Below are 27,946 nucleotides of genomic sequence, written 5' to 3' on the forward strand. Positions count from 1 at the left end.
CCGCCACCCAGTTGGAGTCGCGCGGCTCGGTGATGTAGAACCACCCCGATTGCCACCCCTTTATGGTATCCACATAGGTGCCCTCGAGCCAGGTGACATTAGGCTTCTTGCCCACCATGGGGCCTCCGCACTCTGCTTGCTGGCCGCTCACCACCTTCGGTTTGACATTGAAGGTTTTCGGCCATAGGCCGAAGTGGGGCCTGATGCGGAGGAAGGCCTCGCACACGACAATAAACGCCGAGATGTTGAGGATGAAGTTGGGGGCCAGATTGTGATGCCCTCGATTCAATCGTACACTAATCATACACGCAAATGTGTACGATCAAGATCAAGGACTCACAGGAAGATATCACAACACAACTCTAGACACAAATTAAAATAATACAAGCTTTATATTACAAGCCAGGGGCCTCGAGGGCTCGAATACACAAGAGTCAGCGGAAGCAACAATATCTGAGTGCAGACATAAGTTAGACAAGATTGCCTTAAGAAGGCTAGCACAAAAGCAACAACGATTGAAAAGGCAAGGCCTCCTGCCTGGGAGCCTCCTAACTACTCCTAGTCGTTTGCGGTCTTCACGTAGTAGTAAGCATCCTCCGGGTAGTAGTAGTCATCAGTGGCGTCGTCTGGCTCCTAGGATCCGTCATCTGGTCGCAACAATCGGGTATGGGGGAAAAGAGGTAGCAAAGCAGCCGTGAGTACTCATCCAAAGTACTCGCAAGACTTACATCAGATCTAAACTAAGTATGCATCTGTATCAAAGGAAAAGGGCTGTATCTGTGGACTAAACTGCAGAATGCCAGAAAGAAGGGGAAAGGCCTAGCCTATTGAAGACTAGCATCTTCAAGCATCTTCAAGCATCTTGCAGCACATAGAAGAGTACAAATCAACGTAATGTAAAGTAGTAGTGTTATCAACCTCGGCCGGAGATCCTTTCTCGACTCCCTGCGAGAAAGCAATCCCAGAGCCATACTATCCAGTTATCATCACAATCCATTTATCGTAACCATTTCTCATATCCATGCCTCATCTCAAGTATCAAGTTCTAGTTGTAACGATCGGGATACAACTCCAAGTGTCCGTTACCGTACGACAGGCTATCGATAGATGTTTTCTTCCCTGCAGGGGTGCACCAACTTACCCACCATGCTCGATTAACTCCGGCCGGACACACTTTCCTGGGTCATGCCCGGCCTCTGCCAAACAATACGCCGCAACCCGACCTAGGCTTAATAGAGAGGTTAGCACGCCGGACTAAACCTATGCCCCAGGGGTCATGGGCCATCTCCCCATGAACTCCTGCATGTTGCGTGGGCGGCCGGTGAGCAGACCTAGCTACCTCCTTCAACAAGGTAGGTGCTTACCAGTCCAACCCGGCGCGCGCCGCTCAGTCGCTGACGTCTATTAAGCTTCGGCTGATGCATATGACGCAGAATGCCCATACTATGCTCACGTGATGGTTAGTGCTATCAGGCCAGAGGCCCCTCGGATCAAATATCCAAATCATCGTGGATTAGGAATGCGCGGTAACAAGCAGAGACTCACGAAAGATGTGACCCCGTTGCCCCGTCTTGAGTACTTGCGACAAGGGCTAAGAATGCGCGGCCACGCCTTGTAATTATCTCGCAGGCACCCTCCAGGTCAACCCGTCTCCACATCACTCACAATTAAGATCGCGCGGGTACCCCTCAGGGTCGACCCGTCTTTCCAAGTAACAGGGGTATAGTCCAAGTATCCGGATGTCCAAACATCAAGGGGAAAACCCGAGGAGTCACCCCCGATGAATTCCACTCGATGTAATCATCAAGGTGAACGTAAGAGGATCCACCCTCGAGGTTCACACTTGAGGGGTTGCACGACAGAGCCGTATCGTAAGTGGTTAAGGAGGAAATCACCCTCGATGACCACGACCGAATAGCTACACTACAGGTTAACAACATAAGTGCTGAAGAGGTCTCACCCTCGGCACTCGATAGTAACCCAGTAGTATCAAGCAACTAAGGGGAAAGTGATGTGTGGTGTCGGGGCCTGGTCTTCGATCACGTTGATTGAGTCATCGAACATAAAGCGAGGCAACTGGGACAAGGTGGGGGGGGGGGTCACTGATGGATCACTAACCAACCTATACTAAGCAGTTTAGGATAAGCAGGTAAGGTATGAAAGCAGGTAACAACAACAGGCTATGCATCAGAGTAGGATCACACATAAAGCAGTAGCAGTTCTAATGCAAGCATGAGAGAATGGAATGGGCGATATCGGGATATTCAAAGGGGGGGGGGCTTGCCTGGTTGCTCTGGCAAGGAGGGGACGTCGTCGACGTAGTCGATCACAGGGGCGGCATCGGTCTCGGGGTCTACCGGAGAGAAGAGGAGGAAGAAACAGTAAATATAAAGCAAGCATAGCATCACAAAGCATAACATGGCAATAAGCTATGCCGGGTGTGACCTAAGGTAAGGCTACACGATAAAGGGGGGTGAAGGGGGGAAAATTCAACCGAGAATCAATTCCTGGTTCCGGACCTGTACCAAACAGATGATCGGAGGGGGAATGTTCCATCTTCAGCATGCTAGGGGCATGTGACAGATGAATGGACCGCATATTTGGATTCGTCTCATTTTTCTAGGCGTTTTTCATATATAAACTTTTACGATCCGAGCTACGGTTTAAAAGTAACGGATTTTCGAAGTTTAAACCAATTTCTGAATTATTTTAAAAGTAGAAAAGGTTTATTGCATCAGCAGTGATGTTAGCACTGCGTTAGCTCTGCTGACCAGTCAAACTGACAGGTTGGACCCACCTGTCAGCCTCTCTGTCTAACAGAGGCTTAACTAAACTAACAGGGTTAGTTAGGGGGCGTGGGCCCCAACAGTCAGTGACTAGTTAGTACTAATTAACTAACGTTTTAATTAATCATTTTTATTTAGAAAAAACGTTTATTTAACAAAAAATGCGATGGGGCCCGCGTGTCAGAGATACTGTGTGCCCAGTCAGCACAGTTGACCACAGTCAACTGGGGCTAGGGGGCCCACGGGCAGTGACCCAGAGGCGGGCCCCAGGGGTGCCACGTCGACAGCGTCGGGGGTTTTGCCGCCGGCGACCAAAACTGCAGCGGGGCTCGCTGGACTTCACCGGGAATCGCGCACAGGGGGTCATTTGGCCCGGGACTTGGCGCGTTCGAACAAGGAGATCCCGCCGCGTCGCGTGGTGAGGCCGGCCGGAGCTGGAGCTGCCGGAAACAGCGTCGGCAACGAGTGGAGGCGGTGGTGGCATTCGAGACCTCGTCAGGATCACGCTACGGGGGTCGACGAGGTGGGCAAGCGGCACGGGCGGCTTCGGCGGGCTGCACTGAGCATGTTCTCGTGCTCAGGCGAGCATGGCAACGACGGAGGCCAGCTGCTCCGCGGAGCTGAGCTCGGCCATGGCGGTGTGGTGGCTATGGTAGCGCGAGAGGCCAGGGGAGCGAGGGGAGAAGAAGAGGGGCTCACCGGGCGGCACACACGGTGGCCCTCGGAGGTTTAGTAGCTGCAGACTCAGGGCGGGTCGAACGGCGGCGTAGCGGTGGCCGCAGTTGGGGAAGAAGACGCGAGCGACGACGGTGGCGTTCCTCGGGCTCGACCCGGTGACGAGGAGGAAGAAGAAGTCCACCGCGGACCTCCTAGACACCACAGAGGGAGGAATGGGCGCCGGTGGCCACGGTGGAGCGCGGTGCTCGGTGGCAACGGAGCTCGGTGGTGATGGATCTGAAGGGAGAGAGGAGAGGAGGATCAGGCGGAGTGGGAGAGGGGAGTGGGTGGTGCAAGTGGAGGCGGGGATCACGGAGGCGAGGAGGCGCAGGCCTTATCCCCTCGCCCGGGCGTCGCCGGCCAGGTGGGTCTGGTGGGGACGGTGCCTGTAGCGACTCGGGTCAGGGAACGGGAAGGGGGGGGTGCGGTGCGGAGAGCTGGGCCGACTGGGCCGGCCAGGCTGGGTTGGCTGGCCGGGTGGGCCGAAGCCTGAGTGAGGTAGAGGGCCTCTCTCTCTCCCCCTCTACTTCTCCTTTTCCTTTTTTCAGTAGCTTTTGCATTTTCTTTTTAGCCAATAATGACTTTGCAAAATTATGCCACTGGCCAAAACAATTTCAAAGAATTAAAGTGCACTGCCACAAAAGGGTTGGGAGGCTTTAGAAAAAGAAAGCCAATTTTAGAAATTAAAAAAGCATTTAATTTATTGCTTAGGTCATTGTTTTAAGTAGTTTAGGCCACTTAAACCTTTTGCAAAAATGTTGGTTCACCACCAATATTAGTTGTGGATTATTTGGCACATGATGAACATTTTTGTTTTCATGTCTGAGCATTTTGAATTTCACACAGAATTTGAATTTGAATTCAACTGGAATTTGAAAGAACATGAGACAATAATGATCAGGCACATGTTTAGCAAAAATATTAACTTAACCCCAGGGGTTACTTGTCACACCCTAGCTAGTTATGCATTAGAGTGTTGCATCATGTTTACTCATTCATCAGAAACTTGAAATGGGGATGACAGAACCCCCAGTCCCCTCTGAAACCAACTAGGGTTTACTAAAATAATTTTTCAATGAACCTGAAATGCCCTTCTAAAATGCCCATCATTTTTGCCTTGGTTCAGAACCTCTACCAAAAGTTGTGCACATTTTCCTAGGCCATCCTAGGGTTTTGAATTAAATCATAACTATTTGAATTTGGGCATTTAAAATTATATAAAATATTTAAATGCTCAAATATCTCCAAACTAAAATGTTTCATGTTGGAAATAATCCAACTATGGACCAGGAGTAGTTTGGTGATTTTTGGAGTTGCCTAGGTATTTTATTTAATTCAACAAAGTCGCAGTTATATTAAATAAAAACAGAAAATAAAGAAAGGGGAAGACTTACCTGTGCGGCCCAGCCCAGCCGGCCCAGCACTGTGCTGGCCCGTGCCAGCCAGCTGCTTCCCCTCGCCAGAGCAGGCAGGGAGGTGAGCATGGCGCGCCCGAGCTCGCCACGCACCACCCAGCCTCTCTGCATCGCCCTGGTCGCCGTTGCGCCGCGTGGATCGTCTTCTGGTCGTCGCCCCGACCTCGCCGACACCCCATTCACTCTCCCCCGGCTCTCCCTCACTCTCTCTCTCTCACGGCCGAAGCTCACCGTCGCCGCCGTTCGCCTTAGCCACCGTCTCCGACCACCCCTCGCTTCCCCGACCAGCTCAGAAGCTCCGCCTCGACTCCTTCCTCCTCCCCACTGCTCCACGGGTCCCCGGAAGCCCTGCATCGCCGCCACGTCGCCGTTCCCCTCTTCGGACTCCGACCACCGTCGCCGTCAAATTCGTCGTCTCCGACGCGTCCCCGAGCCCGCTTCGACGCCCACTGCAACCGCGGTGAGCTACGCCACCGTTTCCCCCTTCTCCCCTGCTCTCTCCCGACCCCTAGGCCCTAGCCCCACCGCGGACGAAAGCTTCACGCCGCCGGCGATGTCGCCGTCGTGGCCACGATCGCCGTAGCGCCCAACCGAGCACGCCATCGTGCTCCACATCTCACTAGGAGCACGTAGCACGCTCCAACACCCCCCCTAACACCCTGCAACACCGTTCCCGTGCACGACCGAACCCCGGCCGCCGCAGCCGAGCTCGCCGCCGTCGACTCCGGCCACCCCGACCCCAACGGACTCCGCCAAGAGCCGCGGGTCGTCCTCAGCTTCACTCCGGTGGCCTCCGCGGTTCATTTGGTGGCCGAAACGACCAAAACCACTATCGCCGCCGCACTGATGGTCGCCGCCGGCCAGAACTCCGGCGAGCTGACATGGCCTAGTTAATTAGCCACTAAACCACCACCTACTGACGCTGACAAGTGGGCCCCAGGGCTTAGTCAAAGCTAACCAGCCCGGGTGAACACGGGATTAGCCCCTGTGTCACTGACGTGTGGACCCCACACGTCAGGTTTGACCCGAGCCAGCCCTGTTGACCTGCTGATGTCACTGTGACGTCAGGCTGACGCAGTAAATGATATTTCTGGATTTAAATTAAATCAGGAAATTCCAGAATATTAATTAAACTTCAAAAATTCATAACTTTTATTCTGTAACTCCAAATTGGACAAATTATATATGAAAAATGATCAGAAAAATCCAATCTATCCATCTGTACTATTTTCATGCATGATCCAACAAGTTAAATGGATGTTTTAATCAGAACAAGGAAAAGCACTTTAAAAGGCCATATTTGAAATTGAAATTTGAATCTTTGATTCAAATTTGTTCAAACCCTTCTGGCTTTAGTTGCATTAGCCCAACACACTCATATTGCCATGTTTCATGCATGCATCATATTGTTGCACATTGTTTGGTGATGCCTGTGTATCGTTATCCTTTACGACAGGATCTATCCCCGAGGAGTACCGTGACTACCCTAACGAAGAACCGTATCCGTGCATCGAACCATCAGGAAAGCAACCAACCATTTGATCATATCGATACAATCCCATGTTCTCGCTCCTGCTCTCTTTTACTGCATTAAGACAACGCGATTCAAACTGCTGTGTGCTACGGTAGTTGAACCCATTTCCTCTGCATGACCTGTCATTGCCACAGTAACTAGATGAAACCCACTAGCATGTGTAGGAGTTGATTGAGCCATATGTATGTGTTGTTCCTACCTTGCTATGCCTGCTATGCTTAGAGTCGTGTCAGGTCTGGTTCATCTGGGTGATGGGCTAGAGTGAAATGATTATGTCGGTAATGAGAGTGGTGTGGTGAACACGATTTGGTAAAGGTATCGATGAGAGGCCATGTAGGAGTACATGGTGGGTTGTTTCATTGAAGCCGACCTTAAGCACTGAGATCTGTATGTGTGATTTAAGAATCAGCTACTACCATGCATTGGGCCCGAAACCAATGGACCCTCTCGACTTCTTATTCACCCTAGTTCTCCGTCCAGGAGTTGCAAGTAGTTTCTGGTGTTTGTAGCCTACTGGAGGCCGTGGACAGCGCTGACCGTAGGGGTGGGCTGTGATGCGGTAGGTACGTGGCAGGGTGTACCGAATACCCGTTAGGTATCTCGGGAACCCTGTTCACATCGTTCGGGGCCGTATGGGAAACCTCGGCCGGACTCCCTGCGGATGGAACCTGAATAGGCGATAAACCTGGACTGGAGGCTTAGGTGATTAGGTAGGTCGTGGCCGACACCCACGTTGGGCTTCCGCTTGAAGGTTGCCGAGTACATGTCGTGTAAACGGCGGTAAGTGGTGAGAGCGTGTATGAAGAAGTACCCCCTGCAGGGTTAACATGATCTATTCGAATAGCCGCGTCCGCGGTAAAGGACTACTTGGTTGCCTATACAGTTCATAGACAAGTAAATGGAAACTACTAAAAGCCTCAAGATAAGTGTGAGTGCCGAGGATGGCTCCTCCGTAGGAGGACGGAGGTGGATCCTCGGTAGTGTATTGAAGTGGTGAATAGTGGACTCGTGTGCGCAAAACTATTTCAAGTTGAAGTATCGTAGGATAGCCTAGCCAAGAGTCAAAGCTGGCTTGCTGCAATAACTCCACCAACCCTTCTTGATACTATGCATGTATGTAGGATCTGATGTAAGTCTTGCTGAGTACCTTTGTACTCATGTTGCTATAATCTACATTTTTACAGAAGACGCTGCAACCCCTTCTGATGGGTTCTATGTAGACATTGACATCAACGAGTAGGCTAAAGACCCAGGTGGTGACCCTGAGCTTGTGGAGGACCACATAGTATAGCCAGAGGCTTTCCAAGCCTCTTTTATTTTACTAGTTGTCTGTACTCAGACAAGTTACTTCCGCTGCTGGCTTGTATGATTGTATGACTTGTATGTTGGGTCGTGAGACCCGTACCTTTGTGTGTATGTTATGTATGGCTCACTGAGCCTTAAATAAAGTACTTGTGTCATAGTGTCATGTTGTGATGCTTCGTTGTATTTGCACATATCGAGCATATTGTGTGTATGATTGAAATGCTTGGTATGTGTGGGATCTGACTATCTAGTTGTTTATCTTAGTAGCCTCTCTTACCGGGAAATGTCTCCTAGTGTTACCGCTGAGCCATGGTAGCTTGCTACTGCTCTGGAACACTTAGGCTGGCCGGCATGTGTCCTTCTTCGTTCCTGTGTCTGTCCCTTCGGGGAAATGTCACGCTTTGAGTACCGGAGTCCTGTTAGCCCGCTACAGCCCGGTTTACCGGAGTCCTGCTAGCCCAGTGCTACAGCCCGGACCCACTTGCTGATGACCGACACGTTCGAAGCTGGGTCATGGATGCCTGTCCCTGTAAGTCTGTGCCACTTTGGGTTTACGACTAGTCATGTCAGCCCGGGCTCTTTATCATATGGATGCTAGCGACACTTTCATATACGCGAGCCAAAAGGCGCAAACGGTCCCGGGAAAAGGTAAGACAACACCCGTGAGGATACCGTGCGTGAGGCCGCAAAGTGATATGAGGTGTTACCAGCTAGATCGATGTGACATCGAGTCGGGGTCCTGACAGCGTTGGCATCAGAGCAGGACTGCCTGTAGGTTCTCCAAGCCAAACTGGTCGATGTTGAGTCTAGAAATTCTTTAGTTATATGTAGGGGAATTGTTTGTGGGTTGGAACGTAAGGCTCTTTTTACTCCTTATACCTTATGACTTTCTGATCTGAGTCAGTCCATTCTTCCACCGGGGGTTAAGGAATTAGGATCTACTCTCTCTATCAGGATCACGTGTTACTAATCAGTAGTACCTTATAAGTTTGATGGTTACAAGCCTAGTTCAGTTCTACTACCACATTATGTTGTTAGAATGGTTCCAGAACTTTGATATGATGATGTTGGGTGTGTACGAAATCCTTTGTCAAATGTCTCAATATCCTTTTTGAGCATTTACAGCTGTTATGCTGCCGAAATTTTGCTAGAAATTCTAATGACTTGCATTATGATTATGCTTTCAGATGGCCACTCGCGACCTCAATCAAGTGGTTCGCCTAACTCGATGCCTAGATGTACCCGGCCATACTGCTAAGTTGGTCAGGGTAATGACTGAGGCTGGATACCGCTGGTATCCTGAGTACACGGTCGAAGAGCAATTCCGAGATTTTAATCAAAGCCAGTATCTCTGCACTGTCAGGATATTTCCATCTTATCCTGGATCCACTGAGCCTCTTCACTGCTCCTATGGACTCGGGGTTACTATCGAGATGGCTGTGCAGGATGCCGCCTACTCTATGATGACCATTATGCGAGTCAGATCTGGTTTATTTCGGGACTCTGACTTCCGGTATATGCCAGGATCACTTCCGGGAGCACAAGGATATCTCCAAGCTATTTATGCTGACTCCACTCAGGAGGATTCACGGACTCGCACCACTGCTGAGATGCTCGAGGATAAGGACCGTGAAAATCGGGCCTTAAGGTTAGAGCTCTTCAATACCCGTGCCGATCACTGGGCCACTTTGACTCGGTTCGCACCGGTGGTGCAAGCTGGATATTCGGATATGCGCGATCTCTATCCTGTGAGATCTGCTCTGCCGGACGTGATGGTTTGGCGTGATGTAGGAGGCATCACCCCACCTCGCGGTCCCCGCAGGCCACCGTTTGTTGGTCCAAGGCCTCATCCTAGCCCCTATGGTCCACAAGCTCCGCGAGATCGTCTGTTTCCGGATGAACATGTTGAGCTTCCAGGCTATGGAGGTGACTTTTATGAGGACTACTACGGATCGGTCTGAGTTAGGGGTAGCATCACTAGTTCGCACTAGCTGTGTCATCTATCGTTCCGCGTGACTCGTGGGATATGTCCTAGTTTGTACTCTTTCCGGAGGTGTAGAAAATAATGTATAGGAGCTTGGAATGCCTCTGACGAGATGTAATCCTTTTCTCACCCTAATAGTACTTTGTTTGGTCTTGTACTAAACCTCGTATGGTGTGCATGACGATGGAATAAAGAAGCAGTTTCTGTATCTACCATGTCATACGGATGATCATCTTGCATTTCGAGTTATTCCTTACCTTATGTATCCTATGTCGGAATTTTACCATCCTGACTAAATCATTGTCTTGTCTACCTAGGATGGTCAACACGCGCGCTAATCCTGCTTCCCAAGAGCAGGCCGAAGGCAGTGAAGCCAGGAATGAAAATCTGCCTCATCCTCCTTCACTAGCCGAGGTGATGATGGAAGCTGAGAGAAACAAGCGGGAGACAAACCGTTTGTTGGAGCGTATAGAACAGAATACAGCACACCATCAGAGGGCTAACGTGGTGTCACTCAGTGATTTTATCAAATTGCATCCACCCACGTTCCACCACTCCGTCGAGCCTCTCGACGCTGATGACTGGCTTCGCAGTATCTCTCACAAGCTGCGTGCCGCGTTGGTAGCGGAGGCTGACAAGGTCACCTTTGCCGCATATCATCTTGAAGGCCCCGCCAGTCTATGGTGGGAGAATTATGGAGCCATGCGCCCAGCGGGCCATGTCACCACTTGGGCTGAGTTCAGTGAGGCTTTCCGTGAACATCACATTCCGGAGGGTCTCATGGACCGTAAACGTGAAGAATTTTGCAGTTTCACCCAAGGCCGACTTTCTGTGGATGCCTATAGCAGAGAGTTTGGTAATCTCGCACGATATGCAACTGAGGAAGTTTCTACTGACGCCAAGAAGCAAGCAAGGTTCCGAAAGGGCCTTAGCCCTGAGCTTCGCCGCGACCTCCGTCTGCATGAGTGCACATCTTTTTCGAAACTTGTCAACAAAGCCATCAGTGCTGAAACTGGTCAGACTGATTATGATGCAACACGCAAGCATGGACGTGATATGGGTTCCTCATCCGGTGCTGGTCCTCAGAAACGCCGCGTGTGGGTACCCAATACCGCCCTGCCACCCAGGTTCACACCGAGGCCATCTTTCCAGGCGCCTCGCCCTGTTCAACAGTCTGCACCGGCCAAGCCCTATGGGGGTCCATCCAATAATGCTCCTCCACGTACCAGTTCCGTGACTTGTTTCAAGTGTGGGGAATCTGGTCATTATATGCGCAAGTGTCCCCAGACCAACCCCAATCAATCTGCTAAAGCTGTTGGCCGTGGCAAGCCGACAGGGAAGGTGTTCCATGCCAAACCGGTCACCGCTTCACGTGGCCATGTCAACTGTATCTCTGCCGAAGAAGCTCAAGAGGACCCCAACGTCGTTCTCGGTACGCTTCTTGTTAATTGCCACCCGGCATCCGTTCTTTTCGATACAGGAGCCTCTCATTCCTTTATATCTGAAAGTTATGCCCGTTTGCATAACGTTGCATTCTGTGACTTGCCATCCACTATGGAAATCTCTACCCCTGGGTCTAGATGGCAGACCTCTAGGGTAAGTTATGGAAATGAGATCCAAGTCGACAGACTTGTTTTCCTTGCATCCTTGATAGCCCTTAAATCTTCGGATATTAATATCATTTTGGGTATGGACTGGATGTCAGCTCATCAAGCCAAAATTGATTGCTTCTCTAGGACTGTTCAACTCACCCATCCTTCAGGGAAGATAGTCAATGTCTTGACCCGAATAGCCAAGCGACAATTATATTCTCTTAACGCCAGCCCTTTGCCAGACCTTGAGGACGTTCCGGTAGTCCGTGACTTCCCGGATGTCTTTCCAGAGGAATTGCCAGGTGTTCCACCTGACAGGGATGTTGAGTTCGTAATAGATCTCATTCCAGGAACCGTTCCGATTGCTAGAAGACCCTATAAGATGGCACCCCTAGAACTAGCCGAGCTTAAGAAACAACTCGATGAATCCTTGAAAAAGGGTTTCATCCGCCCTAGTTCATCTCCGTGGGCTTGCCCCGTCCTATTCGTTAAGAAAAAGGATGGTACGGACCGGATGGTTGTAGATTACCGACCTGTCAATTTGGTCACAATCAAGAACAAATATCCACTTCCCAGGATCAACGACCTGTATGATCAGCTCGCTGGATCCTCAGTCTTCTCCAAGATGGATTTGAGGTTGGGCTACCATGAAATCAAAATCAGAAAACGGGGACATTCCTAAAACGGCCTTTGTTACTCGCTATGGCCAATACGAGTACACCGTTATGTCCTTCGGATTAACCAACGCTCCAGCCACCTTTTCTCGGTTAATGAACTCAATCTTCATGGAGTATTTGGATAAATTCGTCGTGGTTTATCTCGATGATATACTCATCTACTCCAAGAACGAGGAAGAACATGCCGAACATCTAAGGCTAGTGTTGAAGAAACTTCGAGAGCATCGCCTTTATGCCAAATTCTCTAAATGTGAATTCTGGTTGTCAGAAGTGACCTATCTGGGTCATGTAATATCTGGTAAAGGTATTGCTGTTAACCCTGAGCGAGTTCAAGCCGTCCTTGATTGGACTCCGCCCGAATCAGTCAAGCAAGTTCGGAGTTTTCTAGGCTTAGCGAGCTATTGCCGTCGCTTTGTCGAGAACTTCTCCAAGGTTGCTAAACCTCTATCTGAACTCCTCAAGAAAGATAAGAAGTTCGAATGGACTCCACAATGTGAGCACAGCTTTCAGGAACTGAAAAGACGCCTGACCTCTGCTCCCGTACTGGTACCGCCAGACTTCTCCAAGGACTTTGTTATCTACTGCGACGCCTCGCGACAAGGACTAGGTTGCATTCTCATGCAAGATCGACACGTAATTGCTTACGCTTCACGGCAATTGCACCCACATGAGGAGAATTATCCCACTCATGACCTAGAGCTTGCAGCCGTAGTCTATGCACTTAAGACCTGGCGACATTATCTCCTCGGTAATCGTTGCGAAATATTCACTGATCACCAAAGTCTGAAGTATATTTTCACCCAACCGGATTTGAATCTCAGGCAGAGACGTTGGGTTGAATTGATCACAGACTTCGACTTAGGGATAACCTATACCCCAGGGAAAGCCAACGTCATGGCTGATGCGCTAAGTCATAAATCTTATTGTAACAACCTGATGTTACAACAAAGTCAACCGCTTCTCCATGAGGAATTTCGGAAGCTTAACCTTCACATTGTACCTCAAGGTTTTCTCTCCACCTTGGTGGCAAAACCTACCCTTACGGATCAAATCATCAACGCACAGAAGGTAGATCCGGGAATCTCCCGCATCAAGAGAAACATTCAGAAAGGAATTGCGAATTGTTTCTCCGTTAATGATCAAGGAGTCGTATACTTCGGGAATCGACTAGTAGTTCCCAAAGTGCGCAACCTAAGGCGATTAATCCTTAAGGAAGCTCATGAATCTCCTCTCACCATTCACCCCGGTAGCACAAAAATGTATCAGGACCTACGCCAGAGGTTCTGGTGGACTAGGATGAAGAGAGAAATCGCTCAGTATATTGCTAATTGCGACGTCTGTCGTCGTGTAAAAGCAGAGCATCAACGGCCTGCTGGCACCCTTCAACCATTAGCTATTCCTGAATGGAAATGGGATAAAATTGGTATGGATTTCATTACCGGTTTTCCCAGGACCAAAAGAGGGAATAATGCTATTTTCGTTGTGGTCGATCGTCTTTCCAAATTAGCTCATTTCTTACCTGTTCGTGAGAGTATAACCGCTAGTCAGCTGGCAGACTTATACATCTCCCGAATAGTGTCTCTTCATGGTGTCCCTTTGGAAATCAATTCGGATCGAGGAAGTCTTTTCACCTCTCGATTTTGGGAAAGTTTCCAAAATGCTATGGGAACCCGTCTCTCCTTTAGCACCGCTTTCCACCCTCAGTCAAGTGGTCAAGTGGAACGCGTCAATCAGATTCTAGAAGACATGCTTCGAGCCTCTGTTATCTCGTTCGGAATGGACTGGGAGAAGTGCCTTCCATTTGCCGAATTCGCTTACAACAACAGCTATCAATCCAGCTTGGGTAAAGCCCCTTTTGAAGTCCTCTATGGACGGCGATGTCGAACACCCCTTAACTGGTCAGAGACCGGGGAAAGACAATTCTTTGGCCCGGATATGATTCAGGAAGCAGAAGAACAAGTTCGTATCGTTCGTGAAAAGTTGAAAGCAGCCCAATCTCGTCAAAAGAGTCAATATGACCGAAAACATAAGGCTATGACTTTCGAGGTTGACGAGAAGGCTTATCTTCGGGTCACCCCTCTGAAGGGAACCCATCGTTTCGGTATCAAAGGCAAATTGGCTCCTCGTTACATTGGACCTTTTCGCATTCTTGCCAAACGAGGAGAAGTTGCCTACCAATTGGAACTACCTCCGCACCTCTCCAGAGTTCACGATGTCTTCCACATTTCTCAACTCAGGCGTTGCTTCTCGGATCCTATCCGTGAAGTGGACCACGAAACGCTTGATCTCCAAGATAATCTTACCTATCGAGAGTACCCCATTCGTATCCTCGATCAAGCCGAACGTACCACGCGACGTCATAATATCAAGTTTCTCAAGGTTCAATGGTCGCACCATTCTGAAGATGAAGCAACCTGGGAAAGGGAGGATCGTCTTCGACTTGAATATCCCGCCTTCTTCCCGGAGGAACCCAAATCTCAGGACGAGATTCTTTTGAGTGGGGGTGAGTTGTCACACCCTAGCTAGTTATGCATTAGAGTGTTGCATCATGTTTACTCATTCATCAGAAACTTGAAATGGGGATGACAGAACCCCCAGTCCCCTCTGAAACCAACTAGGGTTTACTAAAATAATTTTTCAATGAACCTGAAATGCCCTTCTAAAATGCCCATCATTTTTGCCTTGGTTCAGAACCTCTGCCAAAAGTGGTGCACATTTTCCTAGGCCATCCTAGGGTTTTGAATTAAATCATAACTATTTGAATTTGGGCATTTAAAATTATATAAAATATTTAAATGCTCAAATATCTCCAAACTAAAATGTTTCATGTTGGAAATAATCCAACTATGGACCAGGAGTAGTTTGGTGATTTTTGGAGTTGCCTAGGTATTTTATTTAATTCAACAAAGTCGCAGTTATATTAAATAAAAACAGAAAATAAAGAAAGGGGAAGACTTACCTGTGCGGCCCAGCCCAGCCGGCCCAGCACTGTGCTAGCCCGTGCCAGCCAGCTGCTTCCCCTCGCCAGAGCAGGCAGGGAGGTGAGCATGGCGCGCCCGAGCTCGCCACGCACCACCCAGCCTCTCTGCATCGCCCTGGTCGCCGTTGCGCCGCGTGGATCGTCTTCTGGTCGTCGCCCCGACCTCGCCGACACCCCATTCACTCTCCCCCGGCTCTCCCTCACTCTCTCTCTCTCACGGCCGAAGCTCACCGTCGCCGCCGTTCGCCTTAGCCACCGTCTCCGACCACCCCTCGCTTCCCCGACCAGCTCAGAAGCTTCGCCTCGACTCCTTCCTCCTCCCCACCGCTCCACGGGTCCCCGGAAGCCCTGCATCGCCGCCACGTCGCCGTTCCCCTCTTCGGACTCCGACCACCGTCGCCGTCAAATTCGTCGTCTCCGACGCGTCCCCGAGCCCGCTTCGACGCCCACTGCAACCGCGGTGAGCTACGCCACCGTTTCCCCCTTCTCCCCTGCTCTCTCCCGACCCCTAGGCCCTAGCCCCACCGCGGCCGAAAGCTTCATGCCGCCGGCGATGTCGCCGTCGTGGCCACGATCGCCGTAGCGCCCAACCGAGCACGCCATCGTGCTCCACATCTCACTAGGAGCACGTAGCACGCTCCAACACCCCCCCTAACACCCTGCAACACCGTTCCCGTGCACGACCGAACCCCGGCCGCCGCAGCCGAGCTCGCCGCCGTCGACTCCGACCACCCCGACCCCAACGGACTCCGCCAAGAGCCGCGGGTCGTCCTCAGCTTCACTCCGGTGGCCTCCGCGGTTCATTTGGTGGCCGAAACGACCAAAACCACTATCGCCGCCGCACTGATGGTCGCCGCCGGCCAGAACTCCGGCGAGCTGACATGGCCTAGTTAATTAGCCACTAAACCACCACCTACTGACGCTGACAAGTGGGCCCCAGGGCTTAGTCAAAGCTAACCAGCCCGGGTCAACACGGGATTAGCCCCTGTGTCACTGACGTGTGGACCCCACACGTCAGGTTTGACCCGAGCCAGCCCTGTTGACCTGCTGATGTCACTGTGACGTCAGGCTGACGCAGTAAATGATATTTCTGGATTTAAATTAAATCAGGAAATTCCAGAATATTAATTAAACTTCAAAAATTCATAACTTTTATTCTGTAACTCCAAATTGGACAAATTATATATGAAAAATGATCAGAAAAATCCAATCTATCCATCTGTACTATTTTCATTTATGATCCAACAAGTTAAATGGATGTTTTAATCAGAACAAGGAAAAGCACTTTAAAAGGCCATATTGAAATTGAAATTTGAATCTTTGATTCAAATTTGTTCAAACCCTTCTGGCTTTAGTTGCATTAGCCCAACACACTCATATTGCCATGTTTCATGCATGCATCATATTGTTGCACATTGTTTGGTGATGTCTGTGTATCGTTATCCTTTACGACAGGATCTGTCCCCGAGGAGTACCGTGACTACCCTAACGAAGAACCGTATCCGTGCATCGAACCATCAGGCAAGCAACCAACCATTTGATCATATCGATACAATCCCATGTTCTCGCTCCTGCTCTCTTTTACTGCATTAAGACAACGCGATTCAAACTGCTGTGTGCTACGGTAGTTGAACCCATTTCCTCTGCATGACCTGTCATTGCCACAGTAACTAGATGAAACCCACTAGCATGTGTAGGAGTTGATTGAGCCATATGTATGTGTTGTTCCTACCTTGCTATGCCTGCTATGCTTAGAGTCGTGTCAGGTCTGGTTCATCTGGGTGATGGGCTAGAGTGAAATGATTATGTCGGTAATGAGAGTGGTGTGGTGAACACGATTTGGTAAAGGTATCGATGAGAGGCCATGTAGGAGTACATGGTGGGTTGTTTCATTGAGGCCGACCTTAAGCACTGAGATCTGTATGTGTGATTTAAGATACAGCTACTACCATGCATTGGGCCCTGAAATATGACCCCGCTCGACTTCTTATTCACCCTAGCTCTCTGTCCAGGAGTTGCAAGTAGTTTCTGGTGTTTGTAGCCTACTGGAGGCTGTGGACAGCGCTGACCGTAGGGGTGGGCTGTGATGCGGTAGGTACGTGGCCGGGTGTACCGAATACCCGTTAGGTATCTCGGGAACCCTGTTCACATCGTTCGGGGCCGTATGGGAAACCTCGGCCGGACTCCCTGCGGATGGAACCTGGATAGGCGATAAACCTGGACTAGAGGCTTAAGTGTTTAGGTAGGTCGTGGTCTACACCCACGTCGGCTTTCGCTTGAAGTCTGCCGAGCACATGTCGTGTGCAGACGCTAAGTGGTGGAAACATGTATGAAGAAGTACACCCCTGCAGGGTTATCATGATCTATTCGAATAGCCGCGTCCGCGGTAAAGGACTACTTGGTTGCCTATACAGTTCATAGACAAGTAAATGGAAACTACTAAAAGCCTCAAGATAAGTGTGAGTGCCGAGGATGGCTCTTCCGTAGGAAGATGGAGGTGGATCCTCGGTAGTGTATTGAAGTGGAGAGTAGTGGACTCGTGTGCGCAAAACCATTTCAAGTTGGAGTCTCGTAGGTTAGCCTAGCCAAGAGTCAAAGCTGGCTTGCTGCTATAACTCCACCAACCCTTCTTGATAATATGCATGTATGTAGGATCTGATGTAAGTCTTGCTGAGTACCTTTGTACTCATGTTGCTATAATTTACATTTTTACAGAAGACGCTGCAACCCCTTCTGATGGGTTCTACGTAGACGTTGACATCAATGAGTAGGCTAAGGCCCAGGTGGTGATCCTGAGCTTGTGAAGGACCACGTAGTATAGCTAGGCTTTCCAAGCCTCTTTTATTTTACTAGTTGTCTGTACTCAGACAAGTTACTTCCGCTGCTGGTTTGTATGACTGTATGACTTGAATGCTGGGTCGTGTGACCCGTACCTTTGTGTATGTTATGTATGGCTCTCTGAGCCTTAAATAAAGTACTTGTGTCATAGAGTCATGTTGTGATGCTTCGTTGTATTTGCACATATCGAGCATATTGTGTGTATGATTGAAATGCTTGGTATGTGTGGGATCTGACCATCTAGTTGTTTATCTTTAGTAGCCTCTCTTACCGGGAAATGTCTCCTAGTGTTACCGCTGAGCCATGGTAGCTTGCTACTGCTCTGGAACACTTAGGCTGGCCGGCATGTGTCCTTCTTTGTTCCTGTGTCTGTCCCTTCGGGGAAATGTCACGCTTTGAGTACCGGAGTCCTGTTAGCCCGCTACAGCCCGGTTTACCGGAGTCCTGCTAGCCCAGTGCTACAGCCCGGACCCACTTGCTGATGACCGACACGTTCGAAGCTGGGTCATGGATGCCTGTCCCTGTAAGTCTGTGCCACTTTGGGTTTACGACTAGTCATGTCAGCCCGGGCTCTTTATCATATGGATGCTAGCGACACTTTCATATACGCGAGCCAAAAGGCGCAAACGGTCCCGGGAAAAGGTAAGACGACACCCGTGGGGATACCGTGCGTGAGGCCGCAAAGTGATATGAGGTGTTACCAGCTAGATCGATGTGACATCGAGTCGGGGTCCTGACATTACTGTAGCATCATTACACCGGGGTGTTACACAGATCATGAAAATCCAGCCCATAGTAGAACATGAGTCCGCGGACAAACAGGCGGAGGGGAAATCCCAGTCCGCGGACGAAATGGGTAAGGAAAACTACCCTCTCATGGGGTTCGGGCATTGGGATGATCTGCCCCGCATCGGGCAGCCGGTGCGCGATATCCATGGCCAGATATCCAGATTCCCGTAATTTTTTGACGTTCTCCTCCGTGACGGAGCAAATCCACTTGCCTCCTGCTCCTGACATGCTTGGAGTGGTTTGAGAAGAAGAGCGCGAGCTTGGGCGCTAGAGCTCGAGTGTGCGGGAATGGGTAAGCGAGGAATAAGAAGGCATGGGTGAAAAAGTAAATCATTATCCCTTTATAAGGGCGGAAGAGGCGATGTGTCTCCCCACTTGCCTGGAAAAACCTCTTATTCCCCAGGCGCCGTAATTGATGGCGCGGTTGGGTCACCCACGTCCGTATTGATGAGAATCCCGTGATAAAGGGAACACGATCTCTGCTTCGACAAGACGTGTCAAGAAAACCGCTTCGCGATATGTGCGGAGCTGGTTGAGAAAAGCGTTCGAATAATAACCGGGCCATGGCGTAATGTCGCGCTATCGAAACATGTTAGCAGATTAGATTTGTGGAAATATTATTCTCTCTATGGTGGTATGTGGAACTTATTTTGCAGGGCCGGACACTATCCTTGCATTCAAAACTCTTCCATGATGTATGCGGAGGAGGAACCCGCCTTGCAGTGCCGAACACAACACTGCGCGTCGGACTCATTGTCATTGAAGCCTGGTTCAGGGGCTACTAAGGGAGTCCTGGATTAGGGGGTCTCCGAACAGCCAGACTATATCCTTTGGCCGGACTGTTGGACTATGAAGATACAAGATTGAAGACTTCGTCCCGTGTCCGGATGGGACTTTACTTGGTGTGGAAGGCAAGCTAGGCAATACGGATATGTATATCTCCTCCTTTGTAACCGACCTTGTGTAACCCTAGCCCCCTCCGGTGTCTATATAAACCAGAGGGTTTTAGTCCGTAGGACAACAGGCAATCGTACCATAGGCTAGCTTCTAGGGTTTAGCCTCTCTGATCTCGTGGTAGATCAACTCTTGTAACACTCATATTATCAAGAATAATCAAGCAGGACGTAGGGTATTACCTCCATCAAGAGGGCCCGAACCTGGGTAAAACATCGTGTCCCCTGCCTCCTGTTACCATCCGCCTTAGACGCACAGTTCGGGACGCCCTACCCGAGATCCTCCGGTTTTGACACCGACACCGTCCTCTATGGGATTTCAACCCGAAGAAACACCATACCTTTGTGAGGCTCTTCGAAATGACTCATGAAGATGCCTGGAAGTTGCTTCTCAAGGGCAACGAGATACCGTCTGCCACTAATTCAGACCGTGGTCACGACATAAATCACCTCCCCAACGAGGTATGTTATTTTCAACACTTCCCTTACTTGCTTGTTTTAAGGGTGATATCTAAGCTTTCATTACCATTCTTTTTAGTACTGGTTGAAGATGGCGAAGCAGATCCGGTGTCCGGCTCCCTTGCCTGAAGAGCCGGTCATTCCGCGTTTAGCGAAGATGCCGGAGCCGGCGCCTTATAAGGCACCAGAGAAGAAAGCCCCAGGAAAGGCCAAGGGGGTCCGGAGTGGCCCCCGCTGCAAGGGCACTTCAGACGCGGCGTCCGAAGACAAGGCCCATTCCCCTGCTACCGAAGATGATGCGGATGAGGAGGAGGAGGAGAGCGACTCTCCCCCCGACAGGGGGAGGAAGAAGAGGGCGGCCTCCACAACACTGAGGTGGAGGCGCCCAAAAAGGGGAAGGGCTCCCTAGCGGATAACTCTGCATGGGACGTTGATGACAGTCCGGAGAGATGCCCCCGCGCTAAGCCTCGGGCCGTATCATAAGTACTAATACCTTATCCGCCCATAAAGTTTCTCCTCCTCATTGTATTGAAACGATTGGCAATGTTATTGTAGTCCGACCCACAACAACTCCCCGCGATCCTCGTTAGGAGGCTCGCTGGATTCCAAGGCGATGGCCAGCGACTCCCTGCCGGCCGCACACTCCCCCAAGACCAAGGATGATGTGGAGGTGCTGTCCCGAAGGACTATCTCCGGCGGGGGAGAGGCTCAGGAGGCGCCCGAAGGTGAAACCCCCGTCGCCGGACACCAAGGGGAATCAATCCCCATGGAGACTGGCGGGGAGGGCCGTACACAGTTCGACCCTCAACCGGACTCAATTCCGGAGACCGAGGTGGCTCCGGAATCCAGCACGCACCCTCCTTTGAAAGAAGGGGGGATGCCTGTTCCACCAGTGGCCCCTGTCCAACCAGGAGCACCGGATGACCTGCTAGAAGCGCTACAAGGCGCTTCCATTACGGATGAGCATTGTGTCCTTATGGGCACGGTGATTGAAAGGGTTCAGTCCGCCAAGAGCGGACTAACCAAGGCCTGCAACAACCTGCTGACAGGTTTTGAGGTAAGTGACGCCAAGAGGAAAGAATCCCAATGTAGACAGTAGCCCCTGAGACATTGTCCGGTGTTCGGAAAGAAAAAAACCGGACAAGGGATCAATCTCCTATGACAGGAAACTAACTAAATTTTTCTTAAATACATGCATCGTTGCTAGTTGTGGCCTCGCATACTGCCGAAGTCTCCGGACTAAAGCAGAAACTGGCGGAGGCCGAGGGAGAGCTGAGCCAAGTGAATAGGCAGCACCAGGAGAAACAAGGTAAGCAATAACCTGTTATATATTCGAAAAGAAGAAAATTTTATGCGATGACCAAAATGACATGATTTGTACAGAAGCGACGACCGAGGTCGAGGCCCTGAGAAAGGCCCTAGCCGAAGCTGAGGGGAAGGCTATCCAACAGCAAGCCGCCCGTAAGAAGCTCAAGGCCCGAGTCAGCGAGGTCCAGCAGGAGCTCCAAGACGTGGTTAAGAAGTGTGAAGCTTTGGAGCACGAGGCGTCGGCTCAAGAGGCTGAACTTACCAAGGCTCGTCAGAGCACAAAGGCCGCACGGAATGAGGCCCGGGATGCTCTCCAGGAGATCCAGGAGGCGAAGAAGATCGCAGCGGGTAAGGCATTTAACATGCAAATCAAGTATGTGGAGAGGAAGTACCTTTTACTAACCCGGATTCGGAGTTGCCCAGGGGCTTTTGTGGATCTGCCACGCAGTGTATCCGATGCTGCGAAGTTCTTCCAAGCCAGGGAAGGGGATTCTCCGGAGAAGCTGTTCTGGTCGCAGTATGCTATGCCAGAACATCCGATGGCCTTTGCCAATCAACTGAAACAGTTGGTCGAGCTGCACAGGGTGGCCGAACTGGCAATGAAGGATTCAATAATCCGACTATGGCCAGCCAAAGCTATACCTAGCAGTTATTTTAGCCTCGTGAAGCGGGTGGTGGAGGTTTGTCCGTAGCTAGACATCATCAAGCGATCAGTCTGCATCGAGGGTGCCCGTATGGCCTTTGCTCGTTGCAAGATGTGGTGGGCGAAGATGGACGCCGTCGAGGTGGCCCGGGGGCCACCGGAGGGAAAGGAGCACCGCACACCCGAGCAATATTTTGCGGATGTCCTGGAGGGATCTCGGCTTGTAGCGACGCAGTGCGGGCAGGACATTATTCTCGAATGAATACATTCATGTTTTTCTTTGTATGATGAAAAAAATCCGCTTTGTAATATAATTTTTATTATTTTTGATTGTTTCCTCCTGTGCGGCCGTGTTGTACGAAATCAGAGGGTTAACCAGTCGTCGGCTTCTACCCTCGCGTAGGTAGTACGGAGGTGTTCGGGATGGAATCTAAACATTCTTGATCCAATTATATGGTCCTTGAAGGAGTTGTTTAGCGCAATGAACCAGGCAACCAGACTATGCGGCTTGAACGCGCTCACTTAGCCATAGGAGTTTTATAATAAAACATAGGCGCAACCCCTGGTATACGAACCAGAGTGCTGTTAGCGTCTGATCGGGAAGTACCGATCCTTCGCGAAATGCGGAAAAATCTCCAACGATTTGAGACCTCGGAACAGCTGACTAGCTCTCGCCACATCTTGACAGTCAGTTTTCTGCTTTCTCTACTGAGGTGCTCATCCGGTTTAGACCAGGACACAATCGCAGTAGTTATCCCTTTACTACCCTAGCCGATGTAGCGGAACATAGGGTAGAAAGAACAGGAGCCGGGCAACCCAACTATTGACCAAAGACATGATTCAGAGCCAATGCATATAATGCTGAATTTGGGGTGCCGAACTATACTTATAGAAAGTGTTTGGACTTTTGTTGCCATAGTGTGGAGTGCTATAGAGCCCCTGGCAAACGTCAAACGTACCAAAGTGTACGGGTGCTACCTGATGGGGTTATCCACAGGAATCTGAAAAAGAAAAGAGAGAAAGAAAACCGATAAGACGTAAAGGTAAAAAACTAGGGTCCTACAACTCCAGCTACAAACTGTTTTCATTGTAATGCAATTAGTTCGTCAAGGCGCATTGATACAAATAGTGCAATAAGCAACAGGCTGTAACATGCCGAAACCAGGGGAGACCTGTATGTGGATCCTGGAAAACAGGTAGAGTTATCGTTAACGGAATCACCTAAAAAGTCCCCGTATGTCTGCGCTCCTCGCCATCTTGGTGTGTTCCTTCAAGAGGACCGATAACCAGACCACCCGATGGGGCATGTAGGATTAAAACTTGAAAAGAAAATAAGCAAAAGTGAAAGTATGTGTGTATCCAATGTCGGTTGAGCCGTGCCATGGATCACAAGCTAGCTATGCCTCCATCGATGCCCATGGAATTTTGAGTGTGTAGTTATGTACGCGCGGCATGCATGCCACCGCTTGGTCGGGACTGAGATGGAGGCCGGATTGCTAGTCGAGCTCCTGATGAGCCGAGCTCTCCTGCTGTAGAGTAGTTCGGACCCTCTTAAGGGTGTCCGAGGGCTCGACGGCCGAATGAAGGTTCTGCTTGAGAAGGCCGCTTCGTACTTCTGCTGCTAGGGCAGATGTGTGCTCTTCTGTATGGAGAGAGCGTTCTGTATTTCCATTGACTGTTATGATGCCGCATGGACCGGGCATCTTGAGCTTGAGATAAGCATAGTGTGGTACTGCGTTGAATCGAGCAAACACAGTTCGTCCGAGCAATGCGTGATAGCCACTGCGGAATGGGACAATATCGAAGATTAACTCCTCGCTTCGGAAGTTGTCCGGGGATCCGAAGACGACTTCTAATGTGATTGAGCCCATATAGCGGGCCTCTACACCTGGTATGACTCCTTTAAAGGTAGTTCTTGTAGGCTTGATCCTGGACGGGCTAATGCCCATTTTCTACATTGTATCCTGATAGAGCAGATTGAGGCTGCTACCACCGTCCATAAGGACGCGAGTCAGGTGAAACCCATCAATTATTGGGTCTAAGACTAGTGCGACTGAGCCCCCGTGACGAATACTGGTCGGGTGATCCAGGCGATCAAAGGTGATCGGGTATGATGACCATGGATTGAATTTTGGGGCGACTGGCTCTATCGCGTAGATGTCCCTGAGCGCACGCTTGTGCTCCCTCTTGGGGATGTGGGTAGCATATATCATGTTCACCATTTTGACCTGAGGGGGAAACTTCTTCTGTCCCCCTGTGTTCGGTTGCCGTGGATCTTCGTCATCGTCCTCGCTTTGCGATCCCTTTTCCCTGTTCTCGGCGTTTAATTTGCCGGCCTGTTTGAAAACCCAGCACTCTCTATTTGTATGATTAGGAGGCTTGTCGGGGGTGCCGTGAATATGGCATGGATGATCAAGTATGCGGTCCAAGCTGGATGGGCCCGAATTGTTCTTTTGGAACGGCTTCTTCCGCTGACCGGACTTAGAGCCACTGAATCCGGCGTTGACCGCCGTATCCTCGGTGTTGTCACTGTTGTTTCGGTGCTTGTATCTATTGCGTCGAGATTTATCTTTGTTGCTTTTAACTTCAGGGCTGCCGGCGTCGCTTGCATTGTTTTTGCTACGGGCCAACCAATTGTCCTCGCCCACACAAAAGCGGGTCATGAGTGTCGTGAGGGCCGCCATGGATTTTGGCTTTTCTTGGTCGAGGTGGCGAGCGAGTCATTCGTCACGGCTGCTATGCTTGAAAGCTGCTAGAGCTTCAGCATCCAGACGGTCAACAATTTGGTTCTTTTTAGTTAGAAACCTTGTCCAGAATTTCCTGGCGGACTCTCTGGGCTATTAAACTATATGGCTTAAGTCATCAGCGTCCGGAGGTCAAACATATGTACCTTGGAATTTATCGAGGAAAGCCTCTTCCAGATCCTCCCAGCTGCCAATGGAATTTTCAGGTAGACTGTTTAGCCAATGCTGAGCTGGCCCTTTGAGTTTTAGAGGGAGGTATTTGATGGCGTGGAGATCATCTCAGCGGGCCATATGGATGTGGAGAATGAAGTCCTCTATCCACACTGTGGGGTTCGTGGTTCCATCGTATGATTCTATATTCACTGGTTTGAAGCCTTTTGGGAATTTGTGATCCAGGACCTCATCAGTGAAGCAATGAGGGTGTGTGGGGCCTCTATATTGGGTCGTATCGTGACGCAGCTCTGATGGAGTCTGTCTGTGGTGTTCAGCCCGCGCATGACTGGGTTTGTCACGTCCGAACAGGTGGCCGTTGTCACGTGTCGAGGCGCGTCCTCACGATCCGTTGATTGATCTGCTATGTCCTGCTTTATTGTTCAGGTTTTGCCGGAGGTCATATGTATGGCCGTGGTCTAAGTTACCTTTGCCTGAGTGACGAGGCGGGGCGGGCTGGTGTTCAGCATGAGCTGTCGTTTTGTCCCGACCACGCGGTGGTTGGTCAGCCGCATTGTATGATGGTGGTATATACTCCGGCGCCTCCTCGTCGAACTGAGGTAGCAATTTATGCTTTGGGTAGCTTTTGGTTGGGCGCTTGAGGCCTTATTCTTCGGCTACTAGGACATCAGTCCATTTATCATTGAGCAGATCTTGGTCAGCTTGAAGCTACTGCTTCTTCTTTTTCAGGCTCCTTGCAGTGGCTATTTGTTGGCGCTTGAAGCGCTCCAGTTCAAGAGGTTCCTCGGGCACGATGAAATCTTCGGTGCCGAGGCTCACCTCATCCTTGGAGAGCGGAAGGTAACCATCGTCCTCCGAATCTTTGTGTGTGGCCTGTTTAACAGGGCTAACCTGTGCATCTTCCCGTTCATCTTGTTCGTTTGTTGTGTCGACGAGGTCCCGTTCTCTTTGGCACCTTCTGGAGTGTCATCTTCTCCTGTGCCGGTGTTGCTATCTTTGTTGCGGCATGACTTAGAGCAGCGCCGCTGACGCCGGCGCTTGGACTGTATTTCGGAAGGGTTATCCTCAACTGGGTCTTCCTTGTCGTCGCCGCTATTTTCCTTTGGTGCATCCACCATGTATACATCATACGAGGAAGTGGTCGTCCAGCGTCCGGTGAACGGCGGGTGATGTCTACTACACAATCTTCTTCTTGTAGACGTTGTTGGGCCTCCAAGTGCAGAGGTTTGTAGGACAGTAGCAAATTTCCCTCAAGTGGATGACCTAAGGTTTATCAATCCGTAGGAGGCGTAGGATGAAGATGGTCTCTCTCAAGCAACCCTGCAACCAAATAACAAAGAGTCTCTTGTGTCCCCAACACACCCAATACAATGGTAAATTGTATAGGTGCACTAGTTCGGTGAAGAGATTGTGATACAAGTGGTATATGGATAGTAGATATAGGTTTTTGTAATATGAAAATATAAAAACAGCAAGGTAACTAATGATAAAAGTGAGCGTAAACGATATTGCAATGCTAGGAAATAAGGCCTAGGGTTCATACTTTCACTAGTGCAAGTTCTCTCAACAATAATAACATAATTGGATCACATAACTATCCCTCAACATGCAACAAAGAGTCACTCCAAAGTCACTAATAGCGGAGAACAAACGAAGAAATTATGGTAGGGTACGAAACCACCTCAAAGTTATTCTTTCCAATCAATCCGTTGGGCTATTCCTATAAGTGTCACAAATAGCCCTAGAGTTCGTACTAGAATAACACCTTAAGACACAAATCAACCAAAACCCTAATGTCACCTAGATACTCCAATGTCACCTCAAGTATCCGTGGGTATGATTATAAGATATGCATCACACAATCCCAGATTCATCTATTCAACCAAAACATAGAACCTCAAAGAGTGCCCCAAAGTTTCTACCGGAGAGTCAAGACGAAAACGTGTGCCAACCCCTATGCTTAGATTCCCAAGGTCACGGAACCCGCAAGTTGATCACCAAAACATACATCAAGTGGATCCTAGAATACCCCATTGTCACCACAGGTATCCCACGCAAGACATACATCAAGTGTTCTCAAATCCTTAAAGACTCAATCCGATAAGATAACTTCAAAGGGAAAACTCAATCCAACTATAATAGCAAAGCTCGCGATACATCAAGATTGTACCACCTCAAGAACACGAGAGAGAGAGAGAGAGATCAAACACATAGCTACTGGTACATACCCTGAGCCTCAAGGGAGAACTACTCCCTCCTCGTCATGGAGAGCACCGGGATGATGAAGATGGCCATCGGAGAGGGATTCCCCCCTTCGGCAGGGTGCCGGAACGGGTCTAGATTGGTTTTTGGTGGCTATGGAGGCTTCTGGTGGGGGAACTCCTAATCTATTGTGCTCCTAGATGTTTTTAGGGTATATGGGTATATATGGGAGGAAGAAGTACGTCGGTGGATCTTCGGGCTGTCCACGAGGCAGGGGGAAGCACCTAGGGGGGGGGGGTGGGTGGGCGCGCCCCCACCCTCGTGGGCAGCCCGGGACTCTCGTGGTCCATCTCCGATACTCCGTGGACTTCTTCTGGTCCAAAAATAAGTTCCGTGAAGTTTCAAGTCAATTGGACTCCGTTTGATTTTCCTTTTCTGCAATACTCTAAAACAAGGAAAAAACAAAAACTGGCACTGGTCTCTAGGTTAATAGGTTAGTCCCAAAAATCATATAAAATAGCATATAAATGCATATAAAACATCCAAGGTTGATAATATAATAGCATGGAACAATAAAAAATTATAGATACGTTGGAGACGTATCAGCATCCCCAAGCTTAATTCCTGCTCGTCCTTGAGTAGGTAAATGATAAAAACAGAATTTTTGATGTGGAATGCTACCTAACATATGTATCCATGTAATTCTCTTCATTTTGGCATGAATGTTCAGATCCATAAGATTCAAGACAAAAGTTTAATATTGACATAAAAATAATAATACTTCAAGCATACTAACTAAGCAATCATGTCTTCTCAAAATAGCATGGCCAAAGAAAGTTCATCCCTACA

This window comes from Triticum dicoccoides, chromosome 1A (assembly GCF_002162155.2).
Source record: "Triticum dicoccoides isolate Atlit2015 ecotype Zavitan chromosome 1A, WEW_v2.0, whole genome shotgun sequence".
Classification (NCBI taxonomy): domain Eukaryota; kingdom Viridiplantae; phylum Streptophyta; class Magnoliopsida; order Poales; family Poaceae; genus Triticum; species Triticum dicoccoides.